The 25,014-nt window shown below is 39.8% G+C and overlaps 1 protein-coding gene across 1 annotated transcript in view; it reads right to left on the reverse strand.

Annotated features, from left to right (window-relative positions):
• nsmce2 (NSE2 (MMS21) homolog, SMC5-SMC6 complex SUMO ligase) overlaps window positions 1-821 on the reverse strand; it is a 224,287-nt gene extending 223,466 nt beyond the window's left edge. Inside the window, exon 1 of the mRNA XM_063058534.1 lies at window positions 709-821. The gene's annotated coding sequence lies outside the window, so the exon portion shown is untranslated. The remainder of the gene's footprint in view (window positions 1-708) is intronic.
• Between the last annotated feature and the right edge of the window lie 24,193 nt (window positions 822-25,014).

Consider the following 25,014-nt stretch of genomic DNA (forward strand, 5'->3'; position numbering starts at 1 on the left):
AGGGTGGGATGTCTGTCACTGCCTGGTGTGGTGTGGTGTGGTGTGGTGTGGTGTGGTGTGTGGGGGGGGGGGCGGCACTGCACAGGACCGAAAAAAGCTGCAGAGGGTTGTAAATTAACCGGCTCCATCTTGGGTACTAGCCTACGGAGTACCCAGAACATCTTCAAAGAGCAGTGTCCCAGAAAGGCAGCGTCCATTATTAAGGACGTCCAGCACCCAGGGCTTTCTCACTGTTACCATCAGGTAGGAGGTACAGCAGCCTGAAGGCACACACTCAGCGATTCAGGAACAGCTTCTTCCCCTCTGCCTTCTGATTCCCAAATGGATATTGAACCCGTGAACACTACCTCACTTTTTAAATATATATTACTGCTGTTTTTGCACATTTTTAATCTATTCAATATACATATACTGTAATTGATTTTATTTATATTATTTTTCTTCTTCTATATTATGTATTGCATTAAATTGCTGCTGCTAAGTGAATAAATTTCAAGACACATGCTGGTGACAATAAACCTGATTCTGATCTAACCTGGGCCACTGTTGTTTTATTTCTACCCCAGCGAATGCTGCTACTTTTACCTCAGTCAACAACCTGAGTTCATGTTTGTACACTGCGACCCGACCCTTCACTGAAACCCTACCACACATCAAGCCGCATTTTTTGTTGAGATTAGCACACGGAATCACGCAAACCTCACTCACCCGGCACTTCAGAATCCCAAACAAGACCAAGACCACGGCCACAGCCTGGGCCTCACTGTTCAATTAGCCGCCTGCCTCTCCAACCGCCGAGCATCCTGGGAGTTGTAGTTTACACTTCACTTCCCTGTTCATTACTTCCGGTACCCCCTTGCCAAAACTATAAATTCCACAAAGCAATGATGGTTGCAGGACTTCGTCGTAGACAACACCTGTCGTGGCTTTATTAATTTCAAAATCTTTTTAAGTAAAAGTGTCTGCTTTTCAAGTGTGGGCTGGTGGGAGCTTCTGTACAGGACCGAAAGAAGCTGCGGAGGGTTTTAAATTTAGTCGGCTCCGTTTTTGGTGATGGATTAAGAAAGATCAGACCAAATATGCACATCGTACAAAACCTTGGAAGCAGACATTTTCTGTCCCTCTGTTTTCAGAGACTTTAATGAACGCTAAAGAAGAATAGTTGATTTCCCATTCTACCTCATCACAGCCCTTGTGCTTTTTTTTGTCTATCTGCACTGGACTTTCTCTGTAGCTGTAACACTATTCTGCATTCTGTTTTTAACTACCTCAATCGACTTATGTATGACACCAAAGTTATTCATGGTATCTCAATATCAGAAACCATTACCATACCTGGCAGCTCCTGACAAACAACTTGATTTTTGAAAACCAAAATTATTGCAGCTGGTGGGAATCCTGAAATAAAACAGAAAATGCTGAAAACACTCATTAGGTCAAGCAGTGTTGTGGAAAGAAAGTTAAGAGCTGATGTTTCAGGTCCAAGACCCTGCATCAGAGCTGAATGTGATTTTAACAACATATACAAAACGCTGGAGAAACTCAACACTTCCAGCAGCATCAACAGTGGACGTTTTGGACCCAGACCTTTCATTAAGATTGGAAAGGAAAGGGATAGAAGTCAAAGTAAGAAGGTTGGTGAGAGAGGAAGGAGTGCAATAGGTGAAGCCAGGTGAGTGGGAAGGTTGGTGGGTGGGAGAGGAGGGATGAAATGATGGGAGAAAAAGATAAAGGGCAGAAAAAGGAATCTGATCAGAGAGGAGAATGGACCATGGGTGAAAGGGAAGGAGAAGCACCAGGTGATTGCAGACTCTCACCTGCCAGCATACTCCATCCCCTCCCCCTGGCTTTAGTACCTTTCCTTTCCAGTCCCAATGAAAGGTCTTGGCCCAAAACGTTGACTGTTTATTCCTCTCCATAGATGCTGCCTGATCTGCCATGTTCCTCCAGTAATTTTTTGTGTGTTGCTCAAGTAACTCTGGGCTTTCGGTGGATAAGACTTTAGTTCACTAATCTATTCCCACTCTGACTTCTCTCTACTCTTGTAACTTTTTCCAACAAACTCAGCACAAGCTAGTGGGACTGCACCTCATCCTATAACTTGAGAAATTTACAGCTTTTTGGATTTAACATTGAATTCAGCAACTTTAGCAGTTCTCATTTTTGTATATCACCTAGCATCTGAGAATTCCAACAGTTTGTTTAGCTGCTTATTACATCAGAATCGGGCTTACTCTCACCAGCATATATCATGAAATTTACCGTCAATTATGCTACCATGCATAATAATAAAAACTCAATTACAGTAAGTATATATATATGAAAGTTAAATTAAGTAAGTAGTGCAAAAGAGTAGTGAGTTGGTGTTCATGCATTCAATGTCCAATCAGAAATCGGACGGCAGAGTGGAAGAAGCTGTTCCTGAATCATTGAGTGTGTGCCTTCAGGCTCCTGTACTTCCTCCCTGTTGGTAACAATGAGAAGAGGGCATGTCCTGGGCGTTGGGGGTTCTGAATAATGGATGCCATCTTCCTAAGGCACTGCTCCTTGAAGATGTCTTGGATACTATGGAGGCTAGTACCCAAACTGGAGCTGACTAATTTTACAAGTTTTTGTAGCTTCTTTTGATCCTGTGCAGTAGCACCTCCCACCCCCCTCCATACTGGACAGTGATGCAGCCTGTCAGAATGCTCTCCACGGTACATCTGTAGAAGTTTTTGAGTGTTTTAGGTGACAAACCAAATCTCCTCAAACTCCTAATGAAATCTAGCCAATGTCTTGCCTTCTTTATAGCTGCATTGATATGTTGGGACCAGGTAGATCCTCAGAGATATTGACACGCAGGAACCCTCTCCCTCTAGCTCACCCTCTCCACTTCTGATCCCTCTATGAGGATTGGTTCGTGTTCCCTCATCTTACCCTTCCTGAAGTCCACACTCAGCTCTTTGGTCTTACTAACATTGAGTGCAAGGCTGCTGCTGCAACACCACTCAACTAGTTGGTATATCTTCATCCTGTACACCCTCTCATCTCCATCTGAAGTTCATTCATCATCAAATTTATAGATGGCATTTGAGCTATACCTAGCCACACAGTCATGGGTATAGAGAGAGTAAAGCAGAGGACTAAGCACACACCACTGAGGTACGCCAGTGTTGATCATCAGCGAGAAGGAGATATTATCACCAATCCGCACAGATTGCGGTCTTCCGGTTAGGAAGTCCAGGATCCAATTGCAGAAAGAGGTACAGAGATCTAGGTTCTATAGCTTATCGATCAGGACTGCAGGAATGATGGTGTTAAAAGCTGAGCTATAGTCAATGAACAGCAACCTGACATAGGTATTTGTATTGTCCAGGTGATTCAAGGCTGTTTGAAGAACCACTGAAATTGCATCTGCCGTGGACTTATTGTGGCAACAGGCAAATTGCAGTGGGTTCAGGTCCTTTCTGAGCAGGAGTTCAATCAAGCCACGAACAACCTCTCAAAGCATTTAATCACCGTAGATGTGAGTGCTACTGACAATAGTCATTAGGGCAACTCACACTACTCTTCTTGGGCACTGGTATAATTGTTGCCCTTTTGAAACATGGGAAATTCTGACTGGAGGTTGGAGATGCCCTTGAATACTCCCATCAACTGGTTGACACGTTTTCAGAGCCTTACCAGGTATTCCATCAAGACCTGCTGCCTTAAGAGGGTTCACCCTACTGAAAGACAGGCTGACATTGGCCTCCAAGACAGATCACAGGGTCACCTGATGCAGCAGGAATCTTCACAGCTGTAGTTATATTTTCCCTTTTAAAATTAGCATAAAAGGCGTTGAACTCGTCTGGTAGTGAAGATTCACTGCTATTAGGTTTCAATTTGTAGGAATTAATGTCCTGCAAGCCCTGCCAGAACTGACATGCATCTGGTGTCACCTCCAACCTCACTTGGAATTGTCTCTTTACTCTTGAAATAGCCTACAGTCCTGGGTCAGCAGAGTTAAGTGCCACAGATTGAGCCCTCAGCGGATGACAAACCTCCCTAGTCCATCTATAGCTTTTGGTTTGGAAATGTACAGTGTTACGAGAATACACATAAAATTAAGATGTTTGCTGGCCTGGGTTAGCATCAGTGACATCAGCAAGTGGTCTGCCACCTGCCCTCAGGGGAAGGAGAGATAAGGAACAATGGAGCAGCGTCTGGAGATGTGTAATGAAGGGACGGGAGAGAGAGAGCTGTCTGGAGCGGCTCCCCTCTTTGAACCTTGAACTGTTTGAAGTGATGGACAGGTGATACCCCAGCAGGGGGATAAAAAGGGACCGGTTCGCTAAGGCGACACACGCCACCCGAGGTAACGAGACCCTGGAAGTGGTGCGCCTCTCACGAGTGGGTGAGAAGTACCAGACAACGCCCGGGGTGGAAAGGTACGATCAGCGGGAACCCGGGGTGTGTCCGCCCTTGCCTGGGTGCCGGGTTCACTGCAGAGGATCGACCGCATCTGGAGGAGGGGTCACAGTCGGTGACCTCAGGTGACATCACCAAGGACCCGCCCAAAAATCGCCGGTCTGTGAGTGAAGTCGTGCTGAATGATCAGTTGTTCCTGTTCTCTCTCTCTCTTCCCCCCCACGTTGTCCATCGCCATGGCAACGATTACTGAACTGAACTACTAACTGGACTGAACTTTGAGTCATTTTGAAATTTGGTCATTTACCCCTAGACAACGATAGAGCTTGATTGATGCTGTTATCTTAATTCTGTGCACATGTGTGGTTATCATTGTTGAACTGTTGCATTTATTATCCTTTCGATTACTGTGTTGCTTGTTTCTTCAATAAAACTTTCTTAGTTCTAGTACTCCAGACTCCAACTGAGTGATCCATTTCTGCTGGTTTGGCAACCCAGTTACGGGGTACGTAACAACAGTAAGTCTTTGTAGGCACACACTCATCCACACAGGTTTTAATGAAGTCAGTAACAGCTGCAGCATACTCATCTAGGTTCAAAGATGAGTACTTCCCTTGTCCATACCTTGGTCCTCACTACTGGTGTTGCAGTCTTCAGTCTCTGCCTGTACTCAGGGAGTAGAAGTACAGCTACGTGGTCAGACTTCCCAAAGTGAGGGCATGGAATAGCACGGTAAGCACTCTGATTGGATCCTTAAAGACAGATGCCACCTTGTTGAGGCATCGCTCCAAGATGTCCTGGATGCTGGGGAGGCTGGTGCCCATGATAGAGCTGACTGAGTTCACAACTTTCTGCAACTTATTTCAATCCTGTGCAGTGCCCCCATACCAGAAGGTAAGGCAGCCAGTTAGAGTGCTCAGTACAGTACATCTATAGAAATTTGCGAGTGTCTTTGGTGACATACCAAGTCTCCTCAAACTCCTGATGAAATATAGCCGCATTATTTACATCTATTATTTTCTCCAATTCATACCGATTCTAGGTCTACTTATTGCCATAGCCTTTTCCAGCCATTTTTACACCTCTCCATTACTGCATTTTCCCATTTAAACTTCTCTGCCTTATTACAGAACCTTCCCTTTAATTCTCTCCTCTCTCTGAATTCTAAGACTCGTTTCATCTCTGATCATTCCTAATCACGATGAAAAGGTCATCAACCTGAAAAGATTCTCAGTATTTCTAGCAATCTTAGGTGTTTGAACTTAAGAGTTCTGTGCAAGAACTAATCTTTTATGCCATTTTCACGCAGCCACCATTGGGCAGGAGGTACAGAAGCCTGAAGTTCCACACTGCCTGGTTCAAGAAAAGCTCCTTCGCTTTGACCATTCAAATCTTGAACCATTTGGCACAGCCCTAATCAATAGAGTTTAGCTATCATTTTTGATTAAGTTGCACTAAACAGGCTTTGATTTTTTGTTATTTTTGTTCTAATTGTTTTCTTTGTTTTAAAAAAAAAGTATCTGGCAATTATGTCCAAATTATGCTTAATGTAATGTTTTTCTTGTGAATGCTGAATACAGTATGTGATGCTATGTGCTGTGATACTGATAGTTAAGTTTTTCATTACATGTGCATACACGTGCCTGCACATACAATAAATTCAACTTTGATCCTATAACATCGAACAACTTTTAAATATATTAAGATCTCCACCTGAACTATAACATAGTCGCCAACTATGATTACTGGTCATGATTCCCACAGATGGGAAATGGGAATTAAACTTCATCAAATAATCGACCATGTGACGAGAATACACATAAAATTAAGATGTTTGCTGGCCTGGACTAGCATCAGTGGCATCAGCAGTTGGTCTGCCACCTGCCCTCAGGGGAAGGAGAGATAAGGAACAATGGAGCAGCGTCTGGAGATGTGTAATGAAGGGACGGGGGAGAGAGAGCTGTCTGGAGCGGCTCCCCGTTTGAACCCTGAACTGTTTGAAGTGATGGACAGGCGATACCCCAGCAGGGGGATAAAAAGGGACCAGTTCGCTAAGGCGACACACACGCCACCCGAGGTAACGAGACCCTGGAAGCGGTGCGCCTCTCACAAGTGGGTGAGAAGTACCAGACAACGACTAGGGTGGAAAGGTACGATCAGCGGGAACCCGGTGTGTGTCCGCCCTTGCCTGGGTGCCGGGTTCACTGCAGAGGATCAACCGCATCTGGAGGAGGGGTCACAGTCGGTGACCTCAGGTGACATCACCAAGGCCCCGCCCAAAAAGTTGCTTGTGAGCAATCTCGCCGGTCTGTGAGTGAAGCAGTGTTCTGAATGATCGTTGTTCCTGTTCTATCTCTCTCTTCCCCCACGTTGTCCATCGCCATGGGAACGATTACTGCGAACTGAACTGGACTGAACTTTGAGTCATTTTGAAATTTGGTCATTTACCCCTAGACAACGATAGAGCTTGATTGATGCTGTTATCTTAATTCTGTGCACATGTGTGGTTATCATTGTTGAACTGTTGCATTTATTATCCTTTCGATTACTGTGTTGCTTGTTTCTTTAACAAAACTTTCTTAGTTCTAGTACTCCAGACTCCAACTGAGTGATCCATTTCTGCTGGTTAGGCAACCCAGTTACGGGGTACGTAACATAAGTGGGGTTCTCATCCGGGATTTTGAACGCTAAATTTGGGACGGAGTAAATTGATTGGGTTAAAATTCCCGAAAGAAAGAAAAGATAAACAGCAGAAATGGAGGCTGAGGAATTTATAAAGGCGCCGACCTTGGAGGCATTAGAGGATGCCAGGAAATCGGAATTGTTAGCTGTGGCCAAACGGTTGAATCTTGCTAAGGTGAAGTCGACGATGAGGAGAGAGGAGATACACAGAGCTATTGTAGAGCACTATGTATCTAAAGGTGTGTTTCCCCAAGGTGAGCTGGGGGTGGTGTCTATTGAAAAACCTGCTGAAGACGCGGTACAGGTACAGCTTGAAAAACTGAAACTCGAGCACAAGGTCCGGGTACGGCAGTTAGAACACGAAGAGAAGCAGTTAGAAAGGCAGGAGAGAGAGTTAGAAAGGCAAGAGAGAGAGAGAGACAGTTGGAGAGAGAAGAGAAAGAGAGAGAGAGACAGTTGGAGAGAGAAGAGAAAGAGAGAGAGAGACAGAGAGAGAGAGGAGAAAGAGAGGCAATGGGAGCGAGAAGAGAGAGGGAAACAGAGGGAAAAGGAATTTGAGCTGGAGAAGTTAAAGATAAGGGCAGAGCAAGGGCTCGTGACGAACCAAGGTGGAGGGTTCCGGGCGACCCAGGAGGTTAGGCTGGTTCCCCCATTTGACGATACCGACGTGGATCGGTACTTTCTCCACTTCGAAAAAGTGGCTATAAGTCAGGACTGGTGGAGGGATAAGTGGGTTGTTTTACTTCAGAGTGTACTGAAAGGGAAGGCCCAAGAAGCTTACTCAGCTTTGTCCGCGGAAGATGCCCAGAGGTATGAGGTGGTGAAAGAGGCCATCCTCAGGATTTATGAGTTGGTCCCGGAGGCAGACCGGCAGAGGTTCCGGAATGCGAGGAAGCAGTGGGACCGCACGTATTTGGAATTTGCCCGCGAGATGCAAACATATTGTGAGCGTTGGTGCGCCTCGAAAGGGGTAGAGGGGGATTATGACAGACTGCTGCAGCTGATTCTGATTGAGCAGTTTAAAGGTTGTGTCCCTGAGGGTATGAGACCCTACCTCGATGAGAAAGAGGCAGCCACGTTAGCCGCAACTGCTAAGTTAGCGGATGAGTATGCGTTGACGCATAAAATGAAGTTTGCCCCGAGTAAAGGCTACCAGAAGGGTAGTCAGGACGGCGGGGAGAGTCCGCCGGAAAAGTCAGAAAGTAAGCCGGGGACTAGTGAAAAGGATAAGGTAGACCGGGAGCAGTCTGGTAGGAAGTCTTCTGGGGTCGTCTGTTATAATTGTGGGAAAGTCGGACACTTTGCGTCCAGGTGCTTTGCCCCAAGGAAGGAGACGGGGAAAGGAAAAGCGGAAATTTTGAATGGCTGTATTGAGCTGTTAAGCGAACCGCTAGGGAAGGATAGGTCTGAAAAAGTTCAGGAAGGGCGCGAGAGGTTTATCTCGGCCGGACTGGTGTCAGTGAAGGAGGGGTTAAAACCAGTTCCAGTGCGGATCTGGAGAGACACGGGAGCGTGTCAGTCACTAATACTGAAGAGTGTAATTGAGTTTAGCTCAGAGACCCAGACTGGGGAGGTAGAGGTCAAAGGTGTTGGGGAAGGGACAGAGTCAGTCCCTTTGCACCAGATACACTTACAGAGCAACCTGGTCTCTGGACTAGTCACGATCGGGGTGAGGTCCGAATTACCGATGAAAGACGTGGAAGTCTTGCTCGGTAATGACATCGCCGGGGGAATCGTGTTCCCAGTCGTGAGATTGACAGGTCAGCCTGCCAGCATTGAGGCCCCGCCCATGGACTCACAGGTTCATCATGGGGCTGCGGTAGTGAATTTAGCTGTGGTGGTAAATTTAGCTGAAACATTTCTGCCAACCTTGTATGAGACAGGGTGTAGTGAGATAAGAGGTAGCGAGGGAGCTGGGACGGACGTAGTAGTAGCCAGGAAAGAATTTGTGCAGACGCAGGAGCGAGACGAGGGGCTGATGGTTTTTGCCGAGACAGCTCTCTCTGACACAGCTTTAACAAGGGAACTAGTAAGCTATTGTGCGGAGGAGGAAGTGCTAAAAGGGAAATCAAGTACAGTATCAGCAGATGAGGAGTGGGGGGTGGTGCAAAAGAGTTATGGGGATGGGGTTTTTAACATGGCCCACGAGGTACCCCCCGGTGGACATTTTGCGGTGCTGGAGGAAACAGTTGGTGGAATCATGAAAGAGATTTACCGGCTGCCCAGGGGGAAGAATGTTATTGATCATGACCGACGCGAACTGAGACGGTCACCGGCTTTTGATATGCTAACAAACCTAGTCGGTGTTAGCGTGGAAATCAATGAAGCTAGGGCCCCCCTGATAAGAGGAAAAAACCATTTTGAAAAGATTAGGATGGGATCGATCAGATGGGAGAAGGCTATTGTTTTGGCCAGGTCTACTGATAAGGTCTCTCCCTTAATCCCCGAACAAAGCGAATCTTTAGCAGAAGTAATTAAACGACTCACACCTGTGTGTTTGATTGTCCCGAGGAAATGCAAAGAACTGGGAGGTTGGTTGATGTCTGTTACAATAGGGCAGCCCAGTAAAGAACACGCATGTATAATGAGTAATTCAGTGACTAAAGGACTGATGAACACAGAGGTGTGTATTGGCAATTTAATACGGCTGTCTGAAGCCAGCTTGATAGTGAACCTTGAAAAAAATGAATTCGGCCACACGAGGGTCACTTACCTGGGAATTGTGGTGACACAGGGGCAGCTGGCAGCGATGCAAGCTACAGTGCAGGCTATCGCTGACCTCCCAACCCCAACAGACAAGAGGGCCCTCAGAAGGCTCTTGGAGATGGTGGGGTACTGCAGGAAGTTTTGCAATAACTCTGTGGTCAATACCCGTCCCCCTCCTACTAAGCCCTTGCGAGAGAAAATTGAGTCGGAATGGGACGACCCTTGTTGTTGTGGTCCGGGACAAAACCAAATGAGAGGTTACATTGGTCGCAATTCATCAGTGTTTTTGGCCACTATGAAGTTTGCTGAGTTGGAGTCTGGTCTAAGGGATTATTAATAACACGTGTAAAAGGAACAGAAAATGTGATGACTGTCTGTCAAGGTGTTGACAGCTTCAAACTCGCTGTGTTAGCCAAATAGCTGATAAAGATGTATATTTGTGTATGTATCAAATAATGTATTCATGTTTGTAATTTTTACCTCCCAGTAAAAATCCTTAAAAGGGGGGAAGTGTGACGAGAATACACATAAAATTAAGATGTTTGCTGGCCTGGGCATGCATCAGTGGCATCAGCAGTTGGTCTGCCACCTGCCCTCAGGGGAAGGAGAGATAAGGAACAATGGAGCAGCGTCTGGAGATGTGTACTGAAGGGACGGGGGAGAGAGAGCTGTCTGGAGCGGCTCCCCCTTTGAACTCTGAACTGTTTGAAGTGATGGACAGGCGATACCACAGCAGGGGGATAAAAAGGGACCAGTTCGCTAAGGCGACACACACGCCACCCGAGGTAACGAGACCCTGGAAGCGGTGCGCCTCTCACGAGTGGGTGAGAAGTATCAGACAACGACCAGGGTGGAAAGGTACGATCAGCGGGAACCCGGTGTGTGACCGCCCTTGCCTGGGTGCCGGGTTCACTGCAGAGCATCGAACGCATCTGGAGGAGGGGTCACAGTCGGTGACCTCAGGTGACATCACCAAGGCCCCACCCAAAAAGTTGCTTGTGAGCAATCTCGCCGGTCTGTGAGTGAAGCAGTGTTCTGAATGATCGTTGTTCCTGTTCTATCTCTCTCTTCCCCCACGTTGTCCATCGCCATGGGAACGATTACTGCGAACTGAACTGGACTGAACTTTGAGTCATTTTGAAATTTGGTCATTTACCCCTAGACAACGATAGAACTTGATTGATGCTGTTATCTTAATTCTGTGCCATGTGTGGTTATCATTGTTGAACTGTTGCATTTATTATCCTTTCGATTACTGTGCTGCTTGTTTCTTCAATAAAACTTTCTTAGTTCTAGTACTCCAGACTCCAACTGAGTGAACCATTTCTGCTGGTTTGGCAACCCAGTTACGGGATACGTAACAGCAGTAAGAAAACAACTTCTTTATCTTGCTCAGCAGAAGCATGAAACAAGGTATAAACAACTCAGAATCATGTGGAAAGTTAACTTAAGGTGTTTCCATTAGGTTTGCACACAGTAGTTTGGTGTAAAATTGAAATGTATACGATTGGTAATGTCAAAGCATTGTATGCACTGAGAAAACAACTTTTTTGTCTTGCTCAGCAGAAGCATGAAACAAGGTTTCAACAACTGAGAATCATGTGGAAAGTTAATTTAAGGTGTTTCCTTCAGGTTTGCCGACAGTAGTTTGGTGTAAAACTGAAATGTATACTACTGGTAATGTCAAAGCATTGTGTGCCCTGAGAAAACAACTTCTTTGCCTTTCTCAGCTGAAGCTTGATACAAGGTTTAATCAACTCAGTATCATGTGGAAAGATAACTTAAGGTGTTTCCATTAGTTTTACACGCAGTACTTTAGTGGAAAACTGAATGAATTCAATATGTAATGTCAAAGCATTGTATGCCCTGAGAAAACAACTTCTTTGCCTTTCTCAGCAGAAGCTTGATACAAGGTTTAATCAACTCAGAATCATGTGGAAAGTTAACTTAAGCTGCTTCCATTATTTTTACACGCAGTACTTTAGTGGAAAACTGAATGAATTCTATATGTAATGTCAAAGCATTCTATGCCCTGAGAAAACAACTTCTTTGCCTTTCTCAGCAGAAGCTTGATACAAGGTTTAATCAACTCAGAATCATGTGGAAAGTTAACTTAAGGTGTTTCCATTAGTTTTACACGCAGTACTTTAGTGGAAAAGTGAATGAATTCTATATTTAATGTCAAAGCATTGTATGCACTGAGAAAACAACTTTTTTGTCTTGCTTAGCAGAAGCATGAAACAAGGATTAAACACCTCAGAATCATTTGTAAAGTTAATTTAAGGTGTTTCCTTTAGGTTTACAGACAGTAGTTTTGTGTAAAATTCAATTGTATACTATTGGTAATGTAAAAGCATTGTTTGAACTGAGAAAACAACTTTTTTGTCTTGCTCAGCAGAAGCATGAAACAAGGTTTAAACAACTCAGAATCATGTGGAAAGTTAACTTAAGGTCTTTCCATTAGGTTTGCACACAGTAGTTCGGTGTAAAATTGAAATGTATACCATTGGTCATGTCAAAGCATTGTATGCACTGAGAAAACAACTTTTTTGTCCTGCTCAGCAGAAGCATGAAAGAAGGTTTAAACAACTCAGAATCATGTGGAAAGTTATCTTAAGGTCTTACCATTAGGTTTGCACACAGTAGTTTGGTGTAAAATTGAAATGTATACCTTTGGTCATGTCAAAGCATTGTATGCCCAGAGAAAACAACTTTTATGTCTTGCTCAGCCGAAGCATAAAACAAGGTTTAAACAACTCAGAACAATGTGTAAAGTTAACTTAAGGTCTTTCCATTAGGTTTGCACACAGTAGTTTGGTGTAAAATTGAAATATGTACCTTTGGTCATGTCAAAGCATTGTATGCACTGAGAAAACAACTTTTTTGTCCTGCTCAGCAGAAGCATGAAACAAGGTTTAAACAACTCAGGATCATGTGGAAAGTTAACTTAAACTCTTTCCATTAGGTTTGCACACAGTAGTTTGGTGTAAAATTGAAATGTATGCTTTTGGTAATGTCAAAGCACTGTATGCTCTGAGAAAACAACTTTTTTGTCTTGCTCAGCAGAAGCATAAAACAAGGTTTAAACAACTCAGAACAATGTGGAAAGTTAACTTAAGGTCTTTCCATTAGGTTTGCACACAGTAGTTTGGTGTAAAATTGAAATGTATACCTTTGGTCATGTCAAAGCAGTGTAAGCACAGAGAAAACAACTTTTTTGTCCTGCACAGCAGAAGCATGAAACAAGGTTTAAACAACTCAGAATCATGTGGAAAGTTAACTTAAAGTCTTTCCATTAGGTTTGCACACAGTAGTTTGGTGTAAAATTGAAATGCAGACGATTGGTAATGTCAAAGCATGCATGCACTGAGAAAACAACTTTTTTGTCTTGCTCAGCAGAAGCATGAAACAAGGTTTAAACAACTCAGAATCATGTGGAAAGTTAACTTAAGGTCTTTCCATTAGGTTTGCACACAGTAGTTTGGTGTAAAATTGGAATGTTTACCTTTGGTAATGTCAAAGCATTGTATGCACTGAGAAAATACTTTTTTGTCTTGCTCAGCAGAAGCATGAAACAAGGATTAAACACCTCAACATCATTTGTAAAGTTAATTTAAGGTGTTTCCTTTAGGTTTACAGACAGTAGTTTGGTGTAAAATTGAAATGTATACTATTGGTAATGTAAAAGCATTGTAAGCCCGAGAAAACAACTTTTTTGTCTTGCTCAGCAGAAGCATGAAACAAGGTTTAAACAACTCAGAACAATGTGGAAAGTTAGCTTAAGGTGTTTCCATTAGGTTTGCACACAGTAGTTTCGTGTAAAATTGGAATGTTTACCTTTGGTAATGTCAAAGCATTGTATGCACTGAGAAAACAACTTTTTTGTCTTGCTCAGCAGAAGCATGAAACAAGGTTTCAACAACTGAGAATCATGTGGAAAGTTAATTTAAGGTGTTTCCTTTCGGTTTGAAGACAGTAGATTGGTGTAAAATTGAAATGTATACGTTTAGTCATGTCAAAGCATTGTATGCACTGAGAAAACAACTTTTTTGACTTGTTCAGCAGAAGCATGAAACAAGGTTTAAACAACTCAGAACAATGTGGAAAGTTAACTTAATGTGTTTCCATTAGGTTTGCACACAGTAGTTTGGTGTAAAATTGGAATGTTTACCTTTGGTAATGTCAAAGCATTGTATGCACTGAGAAAACAACTTTTTTGTCTTGCTCAGCAGAAGCATGAAACAACGTTTCAACAACTGAGAATCATGTGGAAAGTTAATTTAAGGTGTTTCCTTTCGGTTTGAACACAGTAGATTGGTGTAAAATTGAAATGTATACGTTTGGTCATGTCAAAGCATTGTATGCACTGAGAAAACAACTTTTTTGACTTGTTCAGCAGAAGCATGAAACAACGTTTAAACAACTCAGAACAATGTGGAAAGTTAACTTAAGGTGTTTCCATTAGGTTTGCACACAGCAGTTTGGTGTAAAATTGGAATGTTTACCTTTGGTAATGTCAAAGCATTGTATGCACTGAGAAAACATCTTTTTTGTCTTGCTCAGCAGAAGCATGAAACAAGGTTTAAACAACTCAGAACAGTGTGGAAAGTTAATTTAAGGTGTTTCCTTTAGGTTTGCAGACAGCAGTTTGGTGTAAAATTGAAATGTATACTATTGGTAATGTAAAAGCATTGTATGCCCTGAGAAAACAACTTTTTTGTCTTGCTCAGCAGAAGCATGAAACAAGGTTTCAACAACTGAGAATCATGTGGAAAGTTAATTTAAGGTGTTTCCTTTCGGTTTGAAGACAGTAGTTTGGTATAAAATTGAAATGTATACTATTGGTAATGTAAAAGCATTGTAAGCCCTGAGAAAACAACTGTTTTGTCTTGCTCAGCAGAAGCATGAAACAAGGTTTAAACAACTCAGAACAATGTGGAAAGTTAACTTAAGGTGTTTCCATTAGGTTTGCACACAGTAGTTTCGTGTAAAATTGGAATGTTTACTTTTGGTAATGTCAAAGCATTGCATGCACTGAGAAAACAAACTTTTTTGTCTTGCTTAGCAGAAGCATGAAACAAGGATTAAACACCTCAGAATCATTTGTAAAGTTAATTTAAGGTGTTTCCTTTAGGTTTACAGACAGTAGTTTGGTGTAAAGTTGAATTGTATACTATTGGTAATGTAAAAGCATTGTTTGCACTGAGAAAACAACTTTTTTGTCTTGCTCAGCAGAAGCATGAAACAAGGTTTAAACAACTCATAACAATGTGGAAAGTTAACTTAAGGCGTTTCCATTAGGTTTGCACACAGTAGTTTGGTGTAAAATTAGAATGTTTACCTTTGGTAATGTCAAAGCATTGTATGCACTGAGAAAACAACTTTTTTGTCTTGCTCACGAAGCATGAAACAAGGATTAAACAACTCAGAATCATTTGGAAAGTTAATTTAAGGTGTTTCCTTTAGGTTTGCAGACAGTAGTTTGATGTAAAATTGAAATGTATACTATTGGTAATGTAAAAGCATTGTATGCCCTGAGAAAACAACTTTTTGTCTTGCTCAGCAGAAGCATGAAACAAGGTTTAAACAACTCAGAACAATGTGGAAAGTTAACTTAAGGTGTTTCCATTAGGTTTGCACACAGTAGTTTGGTGTAAAATTGAAATGTATACGATTGGTAATGTCAAAGCATTCTATGCACTGAGAAAACAACTTTTTTGTCTTGCTCAGCAGAAGCATGAAACAAGGTTTAAACAACTCAGAATCATGTGGAAACTTAACTTAAGGTGTTTCTATTAGTTTTTCACACAGTAGTTTGGTGTAAAATTGAAATGTATACGATTGGTAATGTCAAAGCATCTATGCACTGAGAAAACAACTTTTTTGTCTTGCTCAGCAGAAGCATGAAACAAGGTTTAAACAACTCAGAACAATGTGTAAAGTTAACTTAAGGTGTTTGCATTAGGTTTGCACTCATTAGTTTGGTATAAAATTGAAATGTATACCTTTGGTCACGTCAAAGCATTGTATGCACTGAGAAAACAACTTTTTTGTCTTGCTCAGCAGAAGCATGAAACAAGGTTTCAACAACTGAGAATCATGTGGAAAGTTAATTTAAGGTGTTTCCTTTCGGTTTGAGGATAGTAGCTTGGTGTAAAATTGAAATGTATACGTTTGGCCATGTCAAAGCATTGAATGCACTGAGAAAACAACTTTTTTGACTTGTTCAGCAGAAGCATGAAACAAGGTTTAAACAACTCAGAACAATGTGGAAAGTTAACTTAAGGTGTTTCCATTAGGTTTGCACACAGTAGTTTGGTGTAAAATTGAAATGTATACGATTGGTAATGTCAAAGCATCTATGCACTGAGAAAACAACTTTTTTGTCTTGCTCAGCAGAAGCATGAAACAAGGTTTAAACAACTCAGAACAATGTGGAAAGTTAATTTAAGGTGTTTCCTTTAGGTTTGCAGACAGCAGTTTGGTGTAAAATTGAAATGTATACTATTGGTAATGTAAAAGCATTGTATGCCCTGAGAAAACAACTTTTTTGTCTTGCTCAGCAGAAGCATGAAACAAGGTTTCAACAACTGAGAATCATGTGGAAAGTTAATTTAAGGTGTTTCCTTTCGGTTTGAAGACAGTAGTTTGGTATAAAATTGAAATGTATACTATTGGTAATGTAAAAGCATTGTAAGCCCTGAGAAAACAACTTTTTTGTCTTGCTCAGCAGAAGCATGAAACAAGGTCTAAACAACTCAGAACAATGTGGAAAGTTAACTTAAGGTGTTTCCATTAGGTTTGCACACAGTAGTTTCGTGTAAAATTGGAATGTTTACTTTTGGTAATGTCAAAGCATTGTATGCACTGAGAAAACAAACTTTTTTGTCTTGCTTAGCAGAAGCATGAAACAAGGATTAAACACCTCAGAATCATTTGTAAAGTTAATTTAAGGTGTTTCCTTTAGGTTTACAGACAGTAGTTTGGTGTAAAATTGAATTGGATACTATTGGTAATGTAAAAGCATTGTTTGCACTGAGAAAACAACTTTTTTGTCTTGCTCAGCAGAAGCATGAAACAAGGTTTAAACAACTCAGAACAATGTGGAAAGTTAACTTAAGGTGTTTCCATTAGGTTTGCACACAGTAGTTTGGTGTAAAATTGGAATGTTTACCTTTGGTAATGTCAAAGCATGTATGCACTGAGAAAAGAACTTATTTGTCTTGCTCAACATAAGCATGAAACAAGGTTTAAACAACTCAGAACAATGTGGAAAGTTAGCTTAAGGTGTTTGCATTAGGTTTGCACTCAGTAGTTTGGCATAAAATTGAACTGTATACCTTTGGTCATGTCAAAGCATTGTATGCACTGAGAAAACAACTTTTTTGTCTTGCTCAGCAGAAGCATGAAACAAGGTTTAAACAACTCAGAACAATGTGTAAAGTTAACTTAAGTTGTTTGCATTAGGTTTGCACTCATTAGTTTGGTATAAAATTGAAATGTATACCTTTGGTCACGTCAAAGCATTGTATGCACTGAGAAAACAACTTTTTTGTCTTGCTCAGCAGAAGCATGAAACAAGGTTTCAACAACTGAGAATCATGTGGAAAGTTAATTTAAGGTGTTTCCTTTCGGTTTGAAGACAGTAGTTTAGTGTAAAATTGAAATGTATACGTTTGGTCATGTCAAAGCATTGTATGCACTGAGAAAACAACTTTTTTGACTTGTTCAGCAGAAGCATGAAAGAAGGTTTAAACAACTCAGAACAATGTGGAAAGTTAACTTAAGGTGTTTCCATTAGGTTTGCACACAGTAGTTTGGTGTAAAATTGGAATGTTTACCTTTGGTAATGTCAAACCATTGCATGCACTGAGAAAATACTTTTTTGTCTTGCTCAGAAGAAGCATGAAACAAGGATTAAACACCTCAGAATCATTTGTAAAGTTAATTTAAGGTGTTTCCTTCAGGTTTACCAACAGTAGTTTGGTATAAAATTGAAATGTATACGATTGGTAATGTAAAAGTATTGTAAGCCCTGAGAAAACAACTTTTTTGTCTTGCTCAGCAGAAGCATGAAACAAGGATTAAACAACTCAGAACAATGTGGAAAGTTAACTTAAGGTGTTTCCATTAGGTTTGCACACAGTAGTTTCGTGTAAAATTGGAATGTTTACCTTTGGTAATGTCAAAGCATTGTATGCACTGAGAAAACAACTTTTTTGTCTTGCTCAGCAGAAGCATGAAACAAGGATTAAACAACTCAGAATCATTTGGAAAGTTAATTTAAGGTGTTTCGTTTAGGTTTGCAGACAGTAGTTTGGTGTAAAATTGAAATGTATACTATTGGTAATGTAAAAGCATTGTATGCCCTGAGAAAACAACTTTTTGTCTTGCTCAGCAGAAGCATGAAACAAGGTTTAAACAACTCAGAACAATGTGGGAAGTTAACTTAAGTTGTTTCCATTAGGTTTGCTCACAGTAGTTTGGTGTAAAATTGAAATGTATACGATTGGTAATGTCAAAGCATTCTATGCACTGAGAAAACAACTTTTTTGTCTTCCTCAGCAGAAGCATGAAACAAGGTTTAAACAACTCAGAACAATGTGTAAAGTTAAGTTAAGGTGTTTGCATTAGGTTTGCAATCAGTAGTTTGGTATAAAATTGAAATGTATACCTTTGGTTACGTCAAAGCATTGTACGTACTGAGAAAACAACTTTTTTGTCTTGCTCAGCAGAAGCATGAAACAAGGTTTAAACAACTCAGAACAGTGTGGAAAGTTAATTTAAGGTGTTTCCTTTAGGTTTGCAGACAGTAGTTTGGTGTAAAATTGAAATTTATACTATTGGTAATGTAAAAGCATTGTATGCCCTGAGAAAACAACTTTTTTGTCTTGCTCAGCAGAAGCATGAAACAAGGTTTCAACAACTGAGAATCATGTGGAAAGTTAATTTAAGGTGTTTCCTTTCGGTTTGAAGACAGTAGTTTGGTGTAAAATTGAAATGTATACTATTGGTAATGTAAAAGCATTGTATGCCCTGAGAAAACAACTTTTTGTCTTGCTCAGCAGAAGCATGAAACAAGGTTTAAACAACTCAGAACAATGTGGGAAGTTAACTTAAGGTGTTTCCATTAGGTTTGCTCACAGTAGTTTGGTGTAACATTGAAATGTATACGATTGGTAATGTCAAAGCATCTATGCACTGAGAAAACAACTTTTTTGTCTTGCTCAGCAGAAGCATGAAACAAGGTTTAAACAACTCAGAACAATGTGTAAAGTTAACTTAAGGTGTTTGCATTAGGTTTGCAGACAGTAGTTTGGTGTAAAATTGAAATGTATACGTTTGGTCATGTCAAAGTATTGTATGCACTGAGAAAACAACTTTTTTGACTTGTTCAGCAGAAGCATGAAACAAGGTTTAAACAACTCAGAACAATGTGGAAAGTTAACTTAAGCTGTTTCCATTAGGTTTGCACACAGTAGTTTGGTGTAAAATTGGAATGTTTACCTTTGGTAATGTCCAAGCATTGTATGCACTGAGAAAACAACTTTTTTGTCTTGCTCAGCAGAAGCATGAAACAAGGATTAAACAACTCAGAATCATTTGTAAAGTTAATTTAAGGTGTTTCCTTTAGGTTTGCAGACAGTAGTTTGGTGTAAAATTGAAATGTATACTATTGGTAATGTAAAAGCATTGTATGCCCTGAGAAAACAACTTTTTTGTCTTGCTCAGCAGAAGCATGAAACAAGGTTTAAACAACTCAGAACAATGTGTAAATTTAACTTAAGGTGTTTGCATTAGGTTTGCACTCATTAGTTTGGTATAAAATTGAAATGTACACCTTTGGTCACGTCAAAGCATTGTATGCACTGAGAAAACAACTTTTTTGTCTTGCTCAGCAGAAGCATGAAAAAAGGGTTGAACCACTCAGAACAATGTGGAAAGTTAACTTAAGGTGTTTCCATTAGGTTTGCACACTGTAGTTTGATCTAAAATTGGAATGTTTACCTTTGGTAATGTCAAAGCATTGTATGCACTGAGAAAACAACTTTTTTGTCTTGCTCAGCAGAAGCATGACACAAGGTTTCAACAACTGAGAATCATGTGGAAAGTTAATTTAAGGTGTTTCCTTTCGGTTTGAAGACAGTAGATTGGTGTAAAATTGAAATGTATACGTTTGGTCATGTCAAAGCATTGTATGCACTGAGAAAACAACTTTTTTGACTTGTTCAGCAGAAGCATGAAACAAGGTTTAAACAACTCAGAACAATGTGGAAAGTTAACTTAATGTGTTTCCATTAGGTTTGCACACAGTAGTTTGGTGTAAAATTGGAATGTTTACCTTTGGTAATGTCAAAGCATTGTATGCACTGAGAAAATACTTTTTTGTCTTGCTCAGCAGAAGCATGAAACAAGGATTAAACACCTCAGAATCATTTGTAAAGTTAATTTAAGGTGTTTCCTTTAGGTTTACAGACAGTAGTTTGGTGTAAAATTGAAATGTATACTATTGGTAATGTAAAAGCATTGTAAGCCCTGAGAAAACAACTTTTTTGTCTTGCTCAGCAGAAGCATAAAACAAGGTTTAAACAACTCAGAACAATGTGGAAAGTTAACTTAAGGTGTTTCCATTAGGTTTGCACACAGTACTTTCGTGTAAAATTGGAATGTTTACCTTTGGTAATGTCAAAGCATTGTATGCACTGAGAAAACAACTTTTTTGTCTTGCTCGGCAGAAGCATGAAACAAGGTTTCAACAACTGAGAATCATGTGGAAAGTTAATTTAAGGTGTTTCCTTTCGGTTTGAAGACAGTTGTTTGGTGTAAAATTGAAATGTATACTATTGGTAATGTAAAAGCATTGTATGCCCTGAGAAAACAACTTTTTGTCTTGCTCAGCAGAAGCATGAAACAAGGTTTAAACAACTCAGAACAATGTGGGAAGTTAACTTAAGTTGTTTCCATTAGGTTTGCTCACAGTAGTTTGGTGTAAAATTGAAATGTATACGATTGGTAATGTCAAAGCATTCTATGCACTGAGAAAACAACTTTTTTGTCTTCCTCAGCAGAAGCATGAAACAAGGTTTAAACAACTCAGAACAATGTGTAAAGTTAAGTTAAGGTGTTTGCATTAGGTTTGCAATCAGTAGTTTGGTATAAAATTGAAATGTATACCTTTGGTTACGTCAAAGCATTGTACGTACTGAGAAAACAACTTTTTTGTCTTGCTCAGCAGAAGCATGAAACAAGGTTTAAACAACTCAGAACAGTGTGGAAAGTTAATTTAAGGTGTTTCCTTTAGGTTTGCAGACAGTAGTTTGGTGTAAAATTGAAATTTATACTATTGGTAATGTAAAAGCATTGTATGCCCTGAGAAAACAACTTTTTTGTCTTGCTCAGCAGAAGCATGAAACAAGGTTTCAACAACTGAGAATCATGTGGAAAGTTAATTTAAGGTGTTTCCTTTCGGTTTGAAGACAGTAGTTTGGTGTAAAATTGAAATGTATACTATTGGTAATGTAAAAGCATTGTATGCCCTGAGAAAACAACTTTTTGTCTTGCTCAGCAGAAGCATGAAACAAGGTTTAAACAACTCAGAACAATGTGGGAAGTTAACTTAAGGTGTTTCCATTAGGTTTGCTCACAGTAGTTTGGTGTAACATTGAAATGTATACGATTGGTAATGTCAAAGCATCTATGCACTGAGAAAACAACTTTTTTGTCTTGCTCAGCAGAAGCATGAAACAAGGTTTAAACAACTCAGAACAATGTGTAAAGTTAACTTAAGGTGTTTGCATTAGGTTTGCAGACAGTAGTTTGGTGTAAAATTGAAATGTATACGTTTGGTCATGTCAAAGTATTGTATGCACTGAGAAAACAACTTTTTTGACTTGTTCAGCAGAAGCATGAAACAAGGTTTAAACAACTCAGAACAATGTGGAAAGTTAACTTAAGCTGTTTCCATTAGGTTTGCACACAGTAGTTTGGTGTAAAATTGGAATGTTTACCTTTGGTAATGTCCAAGCATTGTATGCACTGAGAAAACAACTTTTTTGTCTTGCTCAGCAGAAGCATGAAACAAGGATTAAACAACTCAGAATCATTTGTAAAGTTAATTTAAGGTGTTTCCTTTAGGTTTGCAGACAGTAGTTTGGTGTAAAATTGAAATGTATACTATTGGTAATGTAAAAGCATTGTATGCCCTGAGAAAACAACTTTTTGTCTTGCTCAGCAGAAGCATGAAACAAGGTTTAAACAACTCAGAACAATGTGGAAAGTTAACTTAAGGTGTTTCCATTAGGTTTGCACACAGTAGTTTGGTGTAAAATTGAAATGTATACGATTGGTAATGTCAAAGCATCTATGCACTGAGAAAACAACTTTTTTGTCTTGCTCAGCAGAAGCATGAAACAAGGTTTAAACAACTCAGAACAATGTGTAAATTTAACTTAAGGTGTTTGCATTAGGTTTGCACTCATTAGTTTGGTATAAAATTGAAATGTACACCTTTGGTCACGTCAAAGCATTGTATGCACTGAGAAAACAACTTTTTTGTCTTGCTCAGCAGAAGCATGAAAAAAGGGTTGAACCACTCAGAACAATGTGGAAAGTTAACTTAAGGTGTTTCCATTAGGTTTGCACACTGTAGTTTGATCTAAAATTGGAATGTTTACCTTTGGTAATGTCAAAGCATTGTATGCACTGAGAAAACAACTTTTTTGTCTTGCTCAGCAGAAGCATGACACAAGGTTTCAACAACTGAGAATCATGTGGAAAGTTAATTTAAGGTGTTTCCTTTCGGTTTGAAGACAGTAGATTGGTGTAAAATTGAAATGTATACGTTTGGTCATGTCAAAGCATTGTATGCACTGAGAAAACAACTTTTTTGACTTGTTCAGCAGAAGCATGAAACAAGGTTTAAACAACTCAGAACAATGTGGAAAGTTAACTTAATGTGTTTCCATTAGGTTTGCACACAGTAGTTTGGTGTAAAATTGGAATGTTTACCTTTGGTAATGTCAAAGCATTGTATGCACTGAGAAAATACTTTTTTGTCTTGCTCAGCAGAAGCATGAAACAAGGATTAAACACCTCAGAATCATTTGTAAAGTTAATTTAAGGTGTTTCCTTTAGGTTTACAGACAGTAGTTTGGTGTAAAATTGAAATGTATACTATTGGTAATGTAAAAGCATTGTAAGCCCTGAGAAAACAACTTTTTTGTCTTGCTCAGCAGAAGCATAAAACAAGGTTTAAACAACTCAGAACAATGTGGAAAGTTAACTTAAGGTGTTTCCATTAGGTTTGCACACAGTACTTTCGTGTAAAATTGGAATGTTTACCTTTGGTAATGTCAAAGCATTGTATGCACTGAGAAAACAACTTTTTTGTCTTGCTCGGCAGAAGCATGAAACAAGGTTTCAACAACTGAGAATCATGTGGAAAGTTAATTTAAGGTGTTTCCTTTCGGTTTGAAGACAGTTGTTTGGTGTAAAATTGAAATGTATACTATTGGTAATGTAAAAGCATTGTATGCTCTGTGAAAACAACTTTTTGTCTTGCTCAGCAGAAGCATGAAACAAGGTTTAAACAACTCAGAACAATGTGGGAAGTTAACTTAAGGTGTTTCCATTAGGTTTGCTCACAGTAGTTTGGTGTAACATTGAAATGTATACGATTGGTAATGTCAAAGCATCTATGCACTGAGAAAACAACTTTTTTGTCTTGCTCAGCAGAAGCATGAAACAAGGTTTAAACAACTCAGAACAATGTGTAAAGTTAACTTAAGGTGTTTGCATTAGGTTTGCAATCAGTAGTTTGGTATAAAATTGAAATGTATACCTTTGGTCACGTCAAAGCATTGTACGTACTGAGAAAACAACTTTTTTGTCTTGCTCAGCAGAAGCATGAAACAAGGTTTAAACAACTCAGAACAGTGTGGAAAGTTAATTTAAGGTGTTTCCTTTAGGTTTGCAGACAGTAGTTTGGTGTAAAATTGAAATGTATACTATTGGTAATGTAAAAGCATTGTATGCCCTGAGAAAACAACTTTTTTGTCTTGCTCAGCAGAAGCATGAAACAAGGTTTCAACAACTGAGAATCATGTGGAAAGTTAATTTCAGGTGTTTCCTTTCGGTTTGAAGACAGTAGTTTGGTGTAAAATTGAAATGTATACTATTGGTAATGTAAAAGCATTGTATGCCCTGAGAAAACAACTTTTTGTCTTGCTCAGCAGAAGCATGAAACAAGGTTTAAACAACTCAGAACAATGTGGGAAGTTAACTTAAGGTGTTTCCATTAGGTTTGCTCACAGTAGTTTGGTCTAACATTGAAATGTATACGATTGGTAATGTCAAAGCATCTATGCACTGAGAAAACAACTTTTTTGTCTTGCTCAGCAGAAGCATGAAACAAGGTTTAAACAACTCAGAACAATGTGTAAAGTTAACTTAAGGTGTTTGCATTAGGTTTGCAGACAGTAGTTTGGTGTAAAATTGAAATGTATACGTTTGGTCATGTCAAAGCATTGTATGCACTGAGAAAACAACTTTTTTGACTTGTTCAGCAGAAGCATGAAACAAGGTTTAAACAACTCAGAACAATGTGGAAAGTTAACTTAAGGTGTTTCCATTAGGTTTGCACACAGTAGTTTGGTGTAAAATTGGAATGTTTACCTTTGGTAATGTCCAAGCATTGTATGCACTGAGAAAACAACTTTTTTGTCTTGCTCAGCAGAAGCATGAAACAAGGATTAAACAACTCAGAATCATTTGTAAAGTTAATTTAAGGTGTTTCCTTTAGGTTTGCAGACAGTAGTTTGGTGTAAAATTGAAATGTATACTATTGGTAATGTAAAAGCATTGTATGCCCTGAGAAAACAACTTTTTGTCTTGCTCAGCAGAAGCATGAAACAAGGTTTAAACAACTCAGAACAATGTGGAAAGTTAACTTAAGGTGTTTCCATTAGGTTTGCACACAGTAGTTTGGTGTAAAATTGAAATGTATACGATGGGTAATGTGAAAGCATCTATGCACTGAGAAAACAACTTTTTTGTCTTCCTCAGCAGAAGCATGAAACAAGGTTTAAACAACTCAGAACAATGTGTAAAGTTAACTTAAGGTGTTTGCATTAGGTTTGCACTCAGTAGTTTGGTATAAAATTCAAATGTACACCTCTGGTCACGTCAAAGCATTGTATGCACTGAGAAAACAACTTTTTTGTCTTGTCAGCAGAA

This window comes from Mobula hypostoma, chromosome 9 (assembly GCF_963921235.1).
Source record: "Mobula hypostoma chromosome 9, sMobHyp1.1, whole genome shotgun sequence".
NCBI classification, from domain to species: domain Eukaryota; kingdom Metazoa; phylum Chordata; class Chondrichthyes; order Myliobatiformes; family Myliobatidae; genus Mobula; species Mobula hypostoma.